This window comes from Canis lupus, chromosome X (genome assembly GCF_003254725.2).
Source record: "Canis lupus dingo isolate Sandy chromosome X, ASM325472v2, whole genome shotgun sequence".
Lineage (NCBI taxonomy): Eukaryota > Metazoa > Chordata > Mammalia > Carnivora > Canidae > Canis > Canis lupus.
Genome location: NC_064281.1, coordinates 21,365,785 through 21,382,687, shown reverse-complemented (window position 1 = coordinate 21,382,687; position 16,903 = coordinate 21,365,785). Strand labels below are relative to the sequence as shown.

Below are 16,903 nucleotides of genomic sequence, written 5' to 3'. Positions count from 1 at the left end.
TTTTCACACAACTAGAATAAATAATACTAAAATTTGTATGCAACCACAAAAGACCCTGATTAGCCAAAGCAATCTTGAGAAAGAAAAATAAAGCTGGAGATATCACAATCCCAGATTTCAAGGTATACTACAAAGTGGTAGTAATCAAAACAGTATGATAATAGCAAAAAAAAAAAAAAAAGACACAATGAAACTGATTAATGGAACAGAATAGAGAACCTAGAAATCAACCCACACTTACATGGTCAATTTACAACAAAGGATTCAAGAATATACATTGGGGAAAGGACAGTTTCTTCAATAAATAGTGCTGGGGAAATTGGACAGCTACATGCAAAGGAATGACACTACACCACTTTCTTATACCATACACAAGAATAAACTCAAAGTGAATTAAAGGTCCAAATGTGAGACCTGAAAACATAAAACTCCTATAAGAAGAAGTAGGAAATAATCTCTTCAACATCAACCTTAGCAGCATTTTTCTAGACTTTCCTCAGGCAAAGGAAACAAAAGTAAAAATAAATTATTGGGACTACATAAAAATAAACTTTTGCAGTGAAGGAAACCATCAACATTATGACAAAGCAACCTACTGAATGGGAGAAGACATTTGTAAATGATTTATCTGATAAGTGCTTAATATCCAAAATATATAAAGAGCTCATGAAACTTAACACCAAAAAACAATCTGATTAGGAATGGACAGAGAACCTGAATAGACATGTTACCAAACAAGACACACAAGATAGCAGGCAAATGAAAAGATGGTCAGTATCAGTAATCAACAGGGAAAGGCAAATCAAAACCAAAATCACCTTATACCCATCAGATGGGTAGAATAAAAAGACAAGAATAAGTGCTATTGAGGATGTAGAGAAAAGGAAACCCTTGTGCACTGTTGGTAAAAATACAAATTGGTATAGACACTGAGGAAAATAGTATGGAGGTTCCTCAAAAAAATTAAAAATAGAAATGCCATGCAATCCATTGATTCCACTATGAGTATTTACCAAAATAAAGTGAAAACACTAATTCCAAAAGGTATATGTTCTCCTGTTTTTAATGAAGCATTACTTACAATAACCAAGGTGTGGAAGCAACCCAAGGGTTCATTGATATTCATTGATGAATGAATAAAGAAGCTGTGGTATATGTATGTGTAGATATAGATGTGGATAAATATAAAGACACACACACATATACACACACACACAAGTATATTACTCCACCATCAAAAGGAATGAGATTTTGCCATTTGTGACAATGTGGATGGAGCTAGAGTGTATTATGCTAAGTGAAATAAACCAGAGAAAGACAAATATATGATTCCACTTATACATAGAATCTAAAAAGCAAAACAAAAAATATGTAAGCAAACAAAAAGCAGAAATAGACCTATAAATATAGAGAACAAACTGATGGTTGCCAGAGAGGAAGGGCACAGGAGTGGGCAAAATGAGTGAAGAGAAGTCAGTAATAAAGGTTTTCAGTTGGGGAATGAATTAAGTTATGAGGATGAAAGGTACAGAATAGAGAATACAATGCATGGTATTGTAATAGTGTTGTATCGCGACAGAATAGCTACACTTGTAGGCATAGTGTAACGTACAGACTTTCTGAATCATTTTGTAACCTTGTGTGCCAACTATAGTTCAATTAAAAAAATAGGGGTGCCTGGGTGGCACAGCCAGTTAAGCCTCCTACTCTTTTTTTTTTTTTTTTAAGCCTCCTACTCTTAATTTCAGTTCAGGTCATAATCTCAGGGTGTTAAGACTGAGCCACACACCTGGCTCCATGCTCAACAGGGGGGGTCTGCTTGAGATTTCTCTTTCCTTTTCCCTGTGAACACACGCACTCTCTCTAAAATAAATAAATAAAATCTTTGTAAATAAGTAAATAAAAGTAACATAGTAACTGAGCAAAAAGATACTCAAACAAATAACTTATTCCAAAGTCATCTTAATTCAAATTACTTAGAAATTATAAAGGAAAAAGACAATACATAAGCTGCTTTCTAAACATTATGTGAATAGTAAATATAATTTATGTGATGACAATTATATTGATTTTTTTAAAGGTTTTATTTATTTATTCATGAGAGACACAGAGAAAGGGAAAGAGGCAGAGGGAAAAGCAGGCTCCCTGTTGGGAGCCTGAGGCGGAACTCGATCCCAGGACCCGGGGATCACACCCTGAACCAAAGGCAGATGCTCAACCACTGAGCCACCCAGGCGTCCCTATATTGATTATTTTTATAAATATTATAGAAGTTCAAATTTTTACTGTCATAATTAAGTAACCTCCATCTCTGTATTCCCAAATTTCTTCTCTTATCTATGTATTAAAGTGCTTGTTAACTAAAGAAAAGCAGAAAAATCTCTGCACTTGTGAAAATGGAGACAGATATATTTAAAATTTCCAACATAATCTCTTCAAGGATCTCTAACTTTCTTTTATTTCAACTTTGAAATATAAACATTCACAAATTATAGCTTCTCGAAGGATCTATTATAAAATATTTGCTTTGGGCTTGTCCAGCAATGAGTGAGGTAATACATTTCTGAATCTTCCAGGAAACAGAATCTCCTGTTTAAACTCTTCTTTGACCATGAATGCCCTTTCTGATTCCAGGGAGAGTCAGAAAAACGAAAGACCTATTAATGAAAGTTAGAACCCAGAAAGTGAAAGTTGACGATCTAAGAAGTAACAGCACCACAAGAACCACTGGAATTACAAGGCAGCCTTCCTTGACAAAATTGAAAATCAACCATGTGGACTGGGGAGATTATAATTGTGTCTTTCGGACTGACACTCTGAATTGAGGAGGCTTTTGTAGATCTGTCCAATCTTTGTGATTAAGGTCACCTCATTGCTAATCCCCTTCTACTACTAAGCAGGTAATAAGGACTTAGTGTGATGTTTGTGTTAGAATGGTAGGAGGGTGACATTTTGTTCCAGTTAATATTAGAAGATACAATACATATCCTATCACCAACCCCTCTTAATTAGAATGCCTATTTCACCCTACAGGGTTTTAACATCAATACACTACATTCTTGAAGAAATTGATTCTCTGTTGCTGAAAGAATTTTTGGAGTTAAGTTCTGCCGAAGTCCTGGAAATCAATCCTAATGGACAGGTAGCTGCTCTGTGATTAATAAAACTGGTCGGCAAGAAAAAAAGAAAGTGCCAGAGATTTCTATGCCCCGTAAAAACTGCTCATTAAATCAAGCTTCATATAAAATTGATTTCGACAAAAGAGTTTTCTTTGCAGATATTCTGGCACTTTCTGATGGGAGAGTATCACAATTGTGCAAGTGCATATCTATTCTCACATATCTCTCGCTTCCTTTCCTGTCAAAGGCAGACAGACATTTAAGTGGAAGGCTAATTTTCCTGAGAATAGATCATTCCCATTATGCTATAAAGTGAAGAACTCAAGTTGGGGCCCTCTTTTTAAATTTAGGACACACAAGAAATGTACAGAAGGCTTCTCAAGTTCCTAACAAAGATATCATAAAGAGTTTAATTAAAAATAAAATATTTGAAAAATTCCATTAGCTATATACATAAAGAACTTTTGAAATAACAAAGGATGAGCAGCACCAAAAAATATAAATGTTCACAAAAAGGACTGTTAACTTTACTGCATATAGACACACACTCAGTAAAAGTTGCTTAACTTGCTAAAAAATAACTCATTTTTAAAATACCCAGATCCACATTACTAAATCAGTATAATCAGCAACACAGTAAGGGAGAACTCTGACCTCATTTTTCTCTGTATCTCAGGTTCTCCATCTGAATGGCTAAGACACATTCCAACATTTCTATGATCTTCCCATCTTGAATAATCCTTGAATCCATCAATTCAGGCTCCTTTTCACAAGGATTACGTGTGATCTCTTTACCACAGAACTTAGATGATTATATAATCTTTTCTTGAATATAATTCAGCAACACCCAAACAAATCTTGGTGCTCTCAAGAGAGAACAAGACTAAACATTATAAATCTTTGATAAATTGAAGGTTTAAGCAAAAGAGATAAATCACCAACAAAGCATCTCATATCAAGACTTTTGTTAAAAAAAAAAAAAAGACTTTTGTTTGTTGTTATTAACTTGTGAATTTCCTGGAGTCGGAACACATTCAGCCTAAGCCTTTTACAGTCATATTTCCATATCACACAGTAATCCTTTAATGCATACTTATGAAGTTGAAGTGAGTGTAGAAAGAAAAAAAAAACCATTTTTACTAATTTCTTTTTTTTAAGATTTTATTTATTTATTCATGGGAGACACACACAGAGAGAGAGAGAGAGAGGCAGAGACACAGGCAGAGGGAGAAGCAGGCTCCATGCAGGGAGCCCAACATGGGACTCGATCCCGGGTCTCCAGGATCACGCCCTCGGTTGAAGGCAGCGCTAAACCGCTGAGCCACCTGGACTGCCCCATTTTTACTAATTTCAAGGTCTGATGCAAAGGAAAAGGGGGAAAATCAATGAAAATATTTTTAAAAGACACGAATTGGTAGAGAAAGAGGTTTCCTTTCTTAATCGGGAGGATGTTGCAAGAAAGAACAAATAAAAATGAATGATACAGGAGTACTTGCTCATGGATGATTCACTCATTCAAAAACAAGTTTTGTCTCCTGGCATTTGTCTTTGCTCATATGTATGTTGTATGTGTATTTGTGTATTTCTAGATACAGATAAATATAATACAGATGTGTAGATATAATAAGCACCTCTGTTAATATAACAGAGTGGTTCAAATAGTATGTTTATAGATGTGCGTGTGGAGGGATATATATATATATATATATATCTGCTTAAAACTAGGTTACTATTCTGATTGTATATAGTCCATTATGCATTTTTTAATACTTTGAGTTTGCTGATTTTCCATTTTCTTACTGACAGAAAGGGTCCCAGCCAGAAGGGAAATACATGTCTAATACCTTTAGCTTAAGTCTAACTTCTCTGGAGCCTATGTCCATTTTCTTAGATAATCACATCATTCTGCTGTAATCATAGTTAATCTATTATGGTATGTGTCTTTTTTGTTTACATTTTTCTTTTTGTGAATCAGTGCAATTTTCTAAGATAGAAATCAGGTTTTATTCCTCTTTGCATTGCTGGGGGGCAGGGACAGAGGCAGGTTAAACTGAGAGGAGAAAACTACTGTCCTTTTTCTTTTTTTTTAAGATTTCATTTATTTATTTATTTTATTTATTTATTCATTCATTCATTCATTCATTCATTAGAGACGAAGAGAGAGAGAGGCAGAGACACAGGCAGAGGGAGAAGCAGGCTCCATGCAGGGAGCCCAACGTGGGACTCGATCCTGGGACTCCAGGATCACCCCTAAGCCGAAGGCAAATGCTCAACTGCTGAGCCACCCAGGCGTCCCTGTCCTCCTTTTTCTAAGTAGTTCATGAATGGGAGCTTTACATGGTTAAAGTTCACATTGTCTGCAACCATATGACTGCTTCAGGAGTGTGGTCCGATTATGAAAATTATATTCTGATTACATACCAATGACAGGCAATAATTTGGATGGGACATAATGCTGAGAACTGTGGAGAACATTAGTGAAAACTGCCTTGTGTGCATAGATTTTACTGTAGCATCTCCGCCAAGCTAAGCAAGTTATAACTTTTGCTCTAAAAAAATTATCAGGGCAGCCCGGGGGGCTCAGCGGTTTAGCGCTGCCTTCAGCCCAGGGCGCGATCCTGGAGACCTGAGATCGAGTCCCATATCGGGCTCCCTGCATGGAGCCTGCTTCTCCCTCTGCCTGTGTCTCTGCCTCTCTCTCTCTCTGTGTGTCTCTCGTGAATAAATAAATAAAATCTTTAAAAAAATTTTTTTTAATTTTAAAAAATTTTAAAAAAGGAAAAAATAATTCGCTAGATTTCTTTATTTACTCTAATTAGTAGTGTGGCAGGAGAGGGAAGTTTTAGGGAGCAGGGTCATTTACTCTCCCTCTGGGGGTGGAAATGACCAAAACATCATCTTCTTCTTTCTGACCCTGGCTAGTTTCTAGAAGGGTACAGTCCAGAAAAGGTACAGGTATTCTACCAACATGATCTATGGGGGAAAAAAAGCTTTATGATGGTCATAAATCTCACAGCCTCTGAGAAAAAGTCCAGAGCGGGCATGTGATGCCATCCGACTGACACATATAAATGATGCATTTTCGGCTAGAACCACAGCTCATCTCCATAATCCACACAGCTGCTGAGAAGACAAAGTGAGAAATGCCATCTATCCAATGCCATGGCTTAAACCAAATAAGCTGTAGTTAATCATTTGTGGACCTCCCCAAATAATAGGCCCAGAAAGTAAATACAAACGGTAGACTGCAGTGATCTGGGGAATTTTGTGGGAAATCTTGCATTTATTTTTTTTTTTTGCATTTATTTTTAGTTTTAGTTTTTAAAGATTTTATTTATTTATTCATGAGAGACACAGAACACGAGAGAGAGAGGCAGAGACACAGGCAGAGGGAGAAGCAGGCTCCATGCCGGGAGCCCGACGCGGGACTCGATCCCGGGACTCCAGGATCGCGCCCTGGGCCAAAGGCAGGCGCTAAACCACTGAGGAAACTGGGCTGCCCAGAAATCTTGCATTTATTTATTTATTTATTTATTTATTTATTTATTTATTTATTTAAAATCTTGCATTTATAAATAAAACTGTGAACAACCGGTACTGGTATCTATGTGAAAGCATCAGTACCATACATGCCTTTTATTTCACTAGCATTTCATCTGCAGGAATAAAGGCTCACCTTAGATGTGAAGCTATTGCATACACTAGTAAAAGGTTTTATTTAAACCTGCAGAAGCTAAATTTTCTTAGAGCACCAACAATTCCTACTTCAGCTAAATTTTGTAACCAGAGATAAGAGGATTTCTATACAATTTCAACTACTTCACTTATTCTGCAGAATTGACAATTGATGGTACAGGTGTCACAGGGGATGGGAGATTTTGGGAAAATTTTTGGGCTTGTTGGAAAAGAGACACACAGGTTAACACATAGAAGTACCCTCCATAACATCCTTCCAATGTTCAGTCCCCACGCAGGGTCCATGAGCTACCGAACACTTAGGAAACCAGTGGTAACTGCAAATGGCAACTCTGCTTTTTTTACAGTCTTTGCCTCAGTCTATTTTTTTCTGCAACCCTGAACCTCATTGTCCCTCCTGTCAGTGCCCAGATAACTGTCCTCTTATTCCACTCTATTGAGGAAATAAATGAAGGCTGAGAATGCAAACAAAAGTTGCTGACCTCCTTTTAGTTGCTCATTAAATATGACTTGAAAATGAAATAGAGAAAAAAAATGAAACAGAGTGATAAACCGCTGAACAGATACATAGCACATGCAAAATTCACTCCTATTATTATCTGAAATCATGTATATGGAAAGGTATTTGATGCAAATAGGAAAAAATGCACATATATTCAAGTTAGCTTGGATCTGATACATTTATAAGATTTGATTATATGCAAAATCAGTGATGCCACCAGATGGAATAACTAATTGGTTATTTATCATCAAAGATATTCCCTTCTCCATTAGAACTTTTAAAATATGTTTTCAAATTGGTACTTCCATGTAGATCTTATCTTTTCTGTAGGTTTTAAACCTTGCAGGGTAAGGCACAGGACTTAAAATCTGCTTTTGCCTCCCCCAGGACCAGGGATGCTGTTGCCACCTACGGCCTGCGGATGTTGTTTGAAAAGCACAGGTCTACAGTGTATGTTCTCATTCATTTGGGGAATATAAATAACAGTGAAAGGGAATATAAGGGAAGGGAGAAGAAAAAGACTCCTAACTCGGGGAAACGAACTAGGGGTGGTGGAAGGGGAGGAGGGCGGGGGGTGGGGGTGAATGGGTGACGGGCACTGAGGGGGGCACTTGACGGGATGAGCACTGGGAGTTATTGTGAATGTTGGTAAATTGAACACCAATAAAAAATTAATTTATTTAAAAAAAAAAAAGGAATCAGGCTTTCACTTATTAGCATAATCATGCTTCCTCACTCCTGCTGGCTCTGCAGGGGTACAAAGATGCCCCCCACCCCCATAATGCCTTGCCAAACACTTCCACTCATTCTCACTCCCACTGCAAGCCACCTGCCAGGGTCAGATCCAGCAGTCTTCATGCCCCCAAGCAAACCCCTATTGCTCAGCCAGGCACTACTTCTGAATCGTCAGACCTTGGACCATTGGCACTTCCAGCAGGATTACTGGACAGAAAAGTCATGGCTATGCTTTAAAATATTTATATTAATTAAAAGATGATGCCCTGACTGAAGAATAAACTTTCTATGTTAAAAACACTGAAACATGGTCAACAAATACTATAAACTCTCTAGGCAAACAATTCACACTGTAGAGATATAAAAATAAATTGTAAGACTAATTGAGACGGCCCACATACAATATGTGCTTGTGTAGCTTCAGGTTACATTATACTTTTTATAAAAATAATAGATCTTTTTAAATAGTAATTTTAGATTTACTTATATGTGGTTTAAAATTATAAAATACCTCAAATATCCCAATACCAATAGCATAGGAAAAAATATAACAGTCATCTATGTGCCCACCCATATAGATTAAACAGATGTGCCCTTTTGCTATGTAGGCTTTAGATCTTTCCAGAAAAGGAATAGTAAGTATTTCTGATTAGAAAACTAATTTGAGCCTAGAACAACATCCAAACTCTTAGTGTAGGGTTTAGACATCTCCTTGCCTGTCTTTTTGGATTCTATCTCTCTTCTTCTCATTCTGTTCTAGCTGGGCTTGCTTACACACTCCTTTTTCTGTTGCTCAAACATTCCAATTTCTTTCTCTACTTGTCTTTGCTGTTTCCTCTGCTTGGAAAGTATTCTGTTCCCAAAGCCCTGGGGACTCCTTTTAACAGTCAGAACTCAGGTGGAATTTCACTACCCTAGGGAGCCCTTAACTATCTAACATATTAAAAAAAAAAAAAAAAACAACAAAAAAAAACCTAACATACGGTCCTCATTTTAGGATTTTCACAGCCCTTATCACTTTATGTAGTTATCATTTTTATTCATTGCATTTTTCACTGTGTCTTCTTTAAAAAGTAAACTCTATAAAACATGGGATTAAAATGGAATCCAGAACAGTGATTTTTACATGATCACACTCAATAAATATTTGAATGAGCGAATCAGTGCTATGGTGAAAATCCTTACACACTAAACTTTGTATACATCATTGAAGATTTCCTAAGCATAATGCCTTTGAAATTGTTTTCACTAAATATGTTAGGATTTGTTATCATATTGCTAAATTGAATTCCAAACAGGTTTTATAAGGGCTTACACTTCGAAAAATAGCACGTGTCATTATTTTTTCCTGCATTTTTATCAATTCCAGGACTCTTGTCAAGTCTCTCTCTCTCTCTCTCTCACACACACACACACACACACCATACACATGTCATCAACATAACTGCCAAGTTTGGGGGGAAATAAGAATCTTAAGAATTTTTTTTGAGAACTACTGAAATTTGGGCTTCTATGATGCTCTGTAACTTTTGTACTCTAGCTTTTTTCTTCCAATGGAGTATTCATCTCCTTTTCCCATATGACTCTTGGCATGCTCACAATTTTCTCATTTTTAGTTTTGTGACTTGTATGAGGGTGTATGTGCATCTTTCAAAAGAACAACCATTTAGCTCAAAATATTTCTTCAATAATAATTTGCTTTCACAACTGGTTATAACTTATTTTTAAGGCCATGTAGTTGGAGGGGCACCTGGGTGGCTCAGTCAGCTAAGTGTCAGAATCTTGATTTCAGCTCAGGTCATGATCTCAGGGTTGTTAAGACTGAGCCCCGTGTGAGGCTCTTTGCCAGAGTCTGCTTGTACTTCTCCCTCTCCTCTCTGCCCTTCCCCTTGTTCTCTCTCTAGAGAGGAATAAACAAAATCTTTAAAAACAAAACAATATCTGTTGGAAAGACTATCCTTTCCCCATTGAACGGTCTTGGTATCCTTGTTAAAAAAATCATTTTATTTCATATGTGAGAGTTTATTTCTGGGCTCCTATTCTATTCTGTTGATCTTTATGTCTGTCTTCATGCCAGTACCACACCACTTTCAAGACTACAGCTTCTCAGTAAGTTTTGAAGTGTGGAAGTGTGAAACTACCAACTTTGTTCTTCTTTTTCAAGATTATTTTGGCTATTTGTGGTCTCTTGTTATTCCGTATGAATTTTAAGATGAAGTTTTCTCTTTCTACAGAAAAAATTCACTGTGATTTTGATAAGGATTACATTAAATCTACAGATTATACAGGATAATACTGACATCTTAACACTAAAACTTCCAATCCATGAATATAAGATGTCTTTTCATCTGTTTGTTTGTTCTTTAATTTTTTTTGGCAATGTAGGTGTGTAGGTTTTTCTTAAGATTTTATTTTATTTGAGAGACTTTGCAAGCAAGTGGGGGGAGGGGCACCAAAGGAGGGAGAAGAATCCCAAGCAGACTCCATGCTGAGCATGGAGCCCATCATGGGCTCAGTCTCACGACCCTGAGATCATGACCTGAGCAGACACCAAGAATCTGATGCTTAATGGACTGAGCCACCCAGGCACCCCAGCTCTGTAGTTTTCAGCATACAATTCTTTCATCTCCCTGATTAAGTTTACCCTTAAGTATTTTTTTCTTTTGAGACTACTGTAAATGAACTGTTTTCTTAATTTCCTTTTTGTATTTTTTATTGTTAGTGTATAGAAATGAAACTGAATGATGTATGTCCACTTTGTATCCAGTAAGTTGGCTGAATTTATTTATAGTTCTAACAGTTTGTGCATGTGTAGGGGGGGCGTATGTGTACTCTTAAGGGTTTTGTACATACAAGATCATGTCATCTGCTAAGAGAAATACTTTTACCCCTTCCTTCTCCTTGGATGCTTTTTATTTATTTTTCTTGGCTAATTGCTCTCAATACATTATTGAATATAATTGATAAAAGTAGGCATCCTTGTCCAGTTCCTGATCTTGACAGAAAAACATTCTGTCTTTCATCAATGAATATGATGTTAGTTGTAGGTTTTTCATATATACCTCGTATTACACTTAAGTAGTTCCTTGTATTCCTAGCTCTTGAGTGTTTTTATCATAAAAGGGCATTATATTTTGTCAAATGCTTTTTTTTTTTGCATCAATAGAGATAATCCTATGGTTTTTCCTTAATTCTGTTAATGTGGTGCATTAAATTGATTTTCATATGTTGTACCATCCTTGCATTCTAGGAATAAATCCCACTGGATCATAGTGTGTAATTTTGTTAATGTGCTATTGGATTTGTCTTGCTTGTATTCCGTTGATGGTTTTTGCATTGATACTCATAAGTGATATTGGTCTGTAATTTTTATTTTCATGTAGTATCTTTCTCTCACTTTGTAATAAGCATAATGTGGCCATAAATATATTTTTTAAGAATTTATTTATTTATTTGAGAAAAAGAGAGAGCAAGCACAAGAGTGGGGATAGGGGCAAAGGGAGAGGGAGAGAGAATCCTCAAGCAGACTCCCCACTGAGCATGGAGCCCAACATGCAGCTTGATCCCAGGACTCTGAGATCATGATCTGAGATGAAGTTGGACACCTAACTGACTGAGCCACCCAGGCACCCCTTTAATGGTTTTTTTTGTTGTTTTTTTTAAGATTTTATTTATTTATTCATGAGAGACACAGAGAGGCAGAGACATAGGCAGAGGGAGAAGCAGGCTTCCTGTGGGGAGCCTGATGTAGGACCCCAGGATCATGACCTGAGCCAAAGGCAGATGCTCAACTACTGAGCCATCCAGGTTCCCTACCTTTAATAGGTTTGTAAATGAAATTTCTGTATTTTGTCTAATCCAGTTATAAATTACTTATATTTATCTAATTACATATTTTTGCTATGTCATTTTCTTGTATCTAAATGTATTTTCAGGGACACCTGGGTGGTTCAGTGGTTAAGCATCTGCCTTTGGCTCCGGGTGTGACCCTGGAGGCCTGCGATCGAGTCCCATATCAGGCTCCCTGCTCTCTGCCTGTCTCTCATAAATAAATAAATAAAATATTTAAATATATATATATATTCAATATACCATTTTATCAAATCCTCTAGAAATAATTTTTCATTTAATTCTCTTCTAACACGTCTTTGATCACATTTTCTTACTTTTGGAGTTTATATTATTAAACTAGCTCAGATTATTTTTTTAAAGATTTTATTTATTTATTCATGAGAGACACATAGAGAGAGAAAGGCAGAGACACAGGCAGAGGGAGAAGCAGGCTCCATGCAGGGAGCCCAATGTGGGACTCGATCCCAGGTCTCCAGGATCAGGCCCTGGGCTGAAGGCAGCACTAAACCGATGAGCCACCCGGGCTGCCCTAGCTCAAATTCTTAATAGAATTTTGGAGCTTCCTTTATTGGAGGAACTAAATTTAATGCATACTTGTGTTTTGTTACTTGTATTATTTTTCATCCTTAGTTTGAAAAATATATTCTCCATCATTAGTATCTTTCTTCTATGACATGATTATCAAGAATCTGCCCTTCCTTTCCCTTATTTGTCCTTTCTCTTTCTGTCTTCTTAGAACCATGATTAGATTATATGCTTCCTCATAATCCTTTTTAGTACTTGCTAAGTGATTACATTGATAGAATATCTACACTCCAGAAATGGCAGCTTGATATGTTCTTCTAATATAATATTTAATGGAATTTCTTTATGTGCTTGAATTTTTATTTTTTTCCTTTTAATGCGTATGTTTTCTTTTTTAGCTTGTCAATTTTTGCTTTATTACTGTCCTCAAAAAATTTGTAAGTTATGTAGTTTATTTATATTGTACTTATCTTCTTCTAATTTTTTCCCAGTAACTTAGCAAGGGGCTGGCACAGCCACTGGGGATAGATCAAAAGAAAAGAATGGTAACAATCATTGAGCTATGGACATGTTCCCTTTCAACAAGGATACTTTCTTACCCAGGAAACCCCATTGTTAGATAGTTTCATCTCAATAAAAGATAAAATAATTAGTATTTGTATACTACATATTCTTCTGTCAACTGTAATGCATTGAGGGATTTCTATTTTTTGTTTAGTTTATTATAATTAGATTAAAATATCTTTGCCATTTTTCTTTAATAATTTTAATATTAAACTGTTTTTACAGGGATCAAAATAGCAATTTACATTTCATTATATTATATTTTCTACTGAATTCAAGGTTCAATAAATCTTAAAAGAAAGAAAAGAGGAGAGTGACTGGGTGGCTCAGTCAGTTGGGCATCTGGCTCTTGATTTCAACTCAGGTCATGAACTCAGGGTCCTGGGATGGAGCCGTGCATTGGGCTCCATGCTCAACAGGAGTCTGCTTGAGGATTCTTTCTCTCCTTCTGCCTTTCTCCCCACTTGTATTCTCTCTCTCTCTCTCAAATAAATCTTTAAAAAATTCATCATCAGTACTTATATATATCAGTAATTCAGTTGGCTAAGTTATGAATTCACATAGTTTCTAGGAATTGCCTTTGGTTATTAGATCTGAATCTTTGCATTTTTGAGAACTTTCTAAAAATTATTGTTACATATGAATGGAAAGTTGCATAGGTGTAGTTTTGTGGTCACAGCATTTTTCCTTCTAATTTATTTATAATTTGCTCCCCTTAATCCACTGTCTTTGCAGTGCACACTATCAGCTGCCTTTCTAAGATCCACTACTCTCTTATCTTCTCAACCCTGATATCAATCAATTGTCTCAATCTTCCTTCTGTCCCCCATAAATGACTCAGGGGATGCTGATCCTATCCTGAGCTCCACATTGTTCTACACTTATCTTATTTTCATTGCCAGGCATTGGTTCAGAATTCAGCCTGTGAAGCAACTATAAGTAATAATTCACAAATGGAATTTACTGACAACTCCTGGGAAAGATTTTTTTTTCACTACTAAGATAGAATGCCAATAATAGAAAGTCTTTTATATTCCTCTGAATATCATCATGTCTGTATACTCATCAACATGCAGCCATTTTGTATTCAAACCAATAATTAAGCCAACAATGAGAATGGCAGAGAAGAATATTCGAAATTATGTGGGTCTTCAATAAGATTAGTGAATCAATGAAGTAAGCCAATTTATCTATGGACTTCCTATCATTTTACATATTTTCTTTTTGTTTATAACTAGTTAAATGAAGGCTCTTGTAATTTGCAGACAAGTTATTTAAACTATTACAGTCCCACTTGTCTTTAATGATATAACCAGAATTCAAAGGCAAACCTGATATATTTCCCCTTGTTTCTCTATAATGATGCTTTTAGAATTTCTCTTTATCCTTCAATTGTAAACATTTTCACAGAATATATTTATGCCTTGATCTGTTCATTATTTTTGGAACATGAAAAATGCTGATTGTTTTAAACTACAAATTCAAATCTCCCTTTATTTCAGGTTATCTTTCCTTGACTGTGCTAGAGTTTACGGTAGTTTTTTTTCTTCAGAATTTTGGGAATGTTGGCTGTTTGCTCTGCAGTGTCTTGTTCTTCCTATCTGCCATATTTTCGCCCTTTTAGATCTGCCCTTTGCAGATACATTTTGTATGATTTTCTTAAGTCTATTTTTCATGTTCTTTGTACTAATCACTTTCAATGAATCCTCACATTAGTTATTACATCTACCATATGAGGTAGGTACTTATATGAGATTCATTTATGTAAAATTAAATTAAGGAATTGATAGACCAAATAATTTTCCCAAAGGCTATGTATTTAATTAGAGGTACAATCAAAATTCAGAATCAGGGCTGACTCTTATTATGAAATCTTAAATACTTGAAGTATGAAAAGCAATTTAGTCTAAGAGAACATTCTAAAGTCATACTTCCTGATTCAAATCATGAATCTAATATAAAGTGTATTTTATGATATATAATTTATACCAAGATACACCATACTCTAATGTAATGCTTCCTACCAGTAAATATTCACTAAATGGTAAATTGATAGAGGAGGATATTTTCATGAATCTGCTTCTAACAGTGGGAGACAGCTGAGTTATTTGACCAGACTGGCTCGCTGTGTTTAGTCCTCTCCAACTTCTTTCACTGGTCCCCTCACATTTAGTCATGTAGTCCCTACTTCTCACCTGATCATCACCATCATCTGGAGCAAATGTCAAGCACTTTGGATTCTCAGGTTCCTGGGTCCAAATCCTGACTCAAACACATTCTAGCAATGATCTTGGACTGACTGACTAGTCATTTCACCTCACTGAGCCTCAGTTCAGCCTCAGGTACAATCTTACCTGTTGTAGCAGAGCTGCCTGCTCCATAAGCCCTGACTGCTAGATCATTTACATGTCATTCTAGTTTCCCATTTCAAGTCTCTATAACTCTATGCCTGATTGCTTTCTCAGACTAGAGGAGTATGTTTGACCTGTGTGAGGAGCTGAGTTGTTGATGTCCCTGAACGTGGCCCTGAAAAAATACTAGATGCAAGTTGGAGACTAAGACCTGAATTCCTTATTCCTTGGGTGTAGTAACCATGAAGTGTATTCAACATAATCTTACAGTGTTCACACTGACATTGAGTCTCGGAGCCCTATAATGGTGACCTGCTTATTAACACACTTTTTAGTGGCTTCCTTCTCTTCCCTATTTGAGTTCTCTGTTCTCCACTTGGTTACTGGGTGGGATTATCTCTCAAATAAAGTATTTACATTTCAAGCTCAAATTCTGGAGGAACGCAAACTAAAACACCTGTAATTATGAATAATAATATTAATAATTATAACACATAATTGAGCATTTAGAAGTACATGAGATGCAGTAATGAGGCCCTTTTTATGCATTCTCATGAGTCAATTGAGAAGGTATTATTATCATCTTAATTTAACAGATGATATACCTGAATCACAGAAAGGAAGCAACTTGTCAAGTCACACAGACTTGTACTGAGATTACACACAATTCTAATTCCAGAACCCTGAACTCTTGAGTATTGCATTATATTTTTGGCTATCACAATGGGAAAAAAGTAAGAGTCTAGATGGAGAAATTTGTGAAAACAAGGCCTTATAAACCTTTAAATAATTCTTCTTTGCTGTAAAAGGAAAGGAGAATGATTTGAGAACCTTTTTGGAGGGTGGAGCTAAGATTATGATGAATTTGCACTGTTGGAAGATCTCACGAAGGAGGCAATAGGAGACTAGTCAGAGACTCTTGTAATAAATTCAGGAACGGTTAACTTTACTCGGGAAAGGACAGTGGGAATGGGGAGAAGTAGATGTGTTTTAGAGACATATTGAAGATAGTATTACTTGTATTTAATGATGTACAGGAAGTACTGATGAGAGGGAGAGAATAGCCTCAGACCTAGGTTTCTGACTTAAGTGACCAGGCAGTAAAAGTGACACTTACTAATATGCAGGGGAAAGGAAAAGAAACTGATTTAGGTGGGGATACGGGTTTATTTAAGAAGCATAGGTAAACCAACAGTTATAATGTGCAGCAAAATACCACTAACATAAGGTAAAAACACTTGGCATCAAACTCAGTCCCGGGGAATGATCAGTGAAGGAAGAGATGTTTAAGCTCAGAAATGAAAAATGAGGACATGCTGTCTACAACCATCCCTATCCTACATATATCTGAACTATATTTACACATTTACCTGTGGGAAGCTGCTTCTCTCACAGTTTTTAGCATGTTACAATCCAATGTAACTTATTTCTTTTTTTTTTTTAAGATTTTATTTATTTATTCATGAGAGACAGAGAGAGAGAGGCAGAGACACAGGCGGAGGGAGAAGCAGGCTCCATGCAGGGAGCCCGATACGGGACTCAATCCTGGGACTCCAAGA

At 36.3% G+C, this 16,903-nt stretch overlaps 2 protein-coding genes across 8 annotated transcripts in view; one reads left to right on the top strand and one right to left on the bottom strand.

The window, feature by feature from the left end:
• The window catches only part of LOC112654455 (melanoma-associated antigen B18-like), a 301,121-nt gene that overhangs the window by 138,225 nt on the left and 145,993 nt on the right, over positions 1-16,903 (bottom strand). The gene's annotated exons all lie outside the window — the stretch shown is intronic.
• LOC112654486 (proteasome maturation protein-like) overlaps positions 1-16,903 on the top strand; it is a 77,861-nt gene that overhangs the window by 49,732 nt on the left and 11,226 nt on the right. The window contains exons 3-4 of one of the 2 annotated variants that reach the window (XM_035711975.2): positions 3,034-3,142; positions 7,705-7,767. The gene's annotated coding sequence lies outside the window, so the exon portion shown is untranslated. The remainder of the gene's footprint in view (positions 1-3,033; positions 3,143-7,704; positions 7,768-16,903) is intronic. The other variant, XM_035711978.2, reaches the window with a different exon arrangement.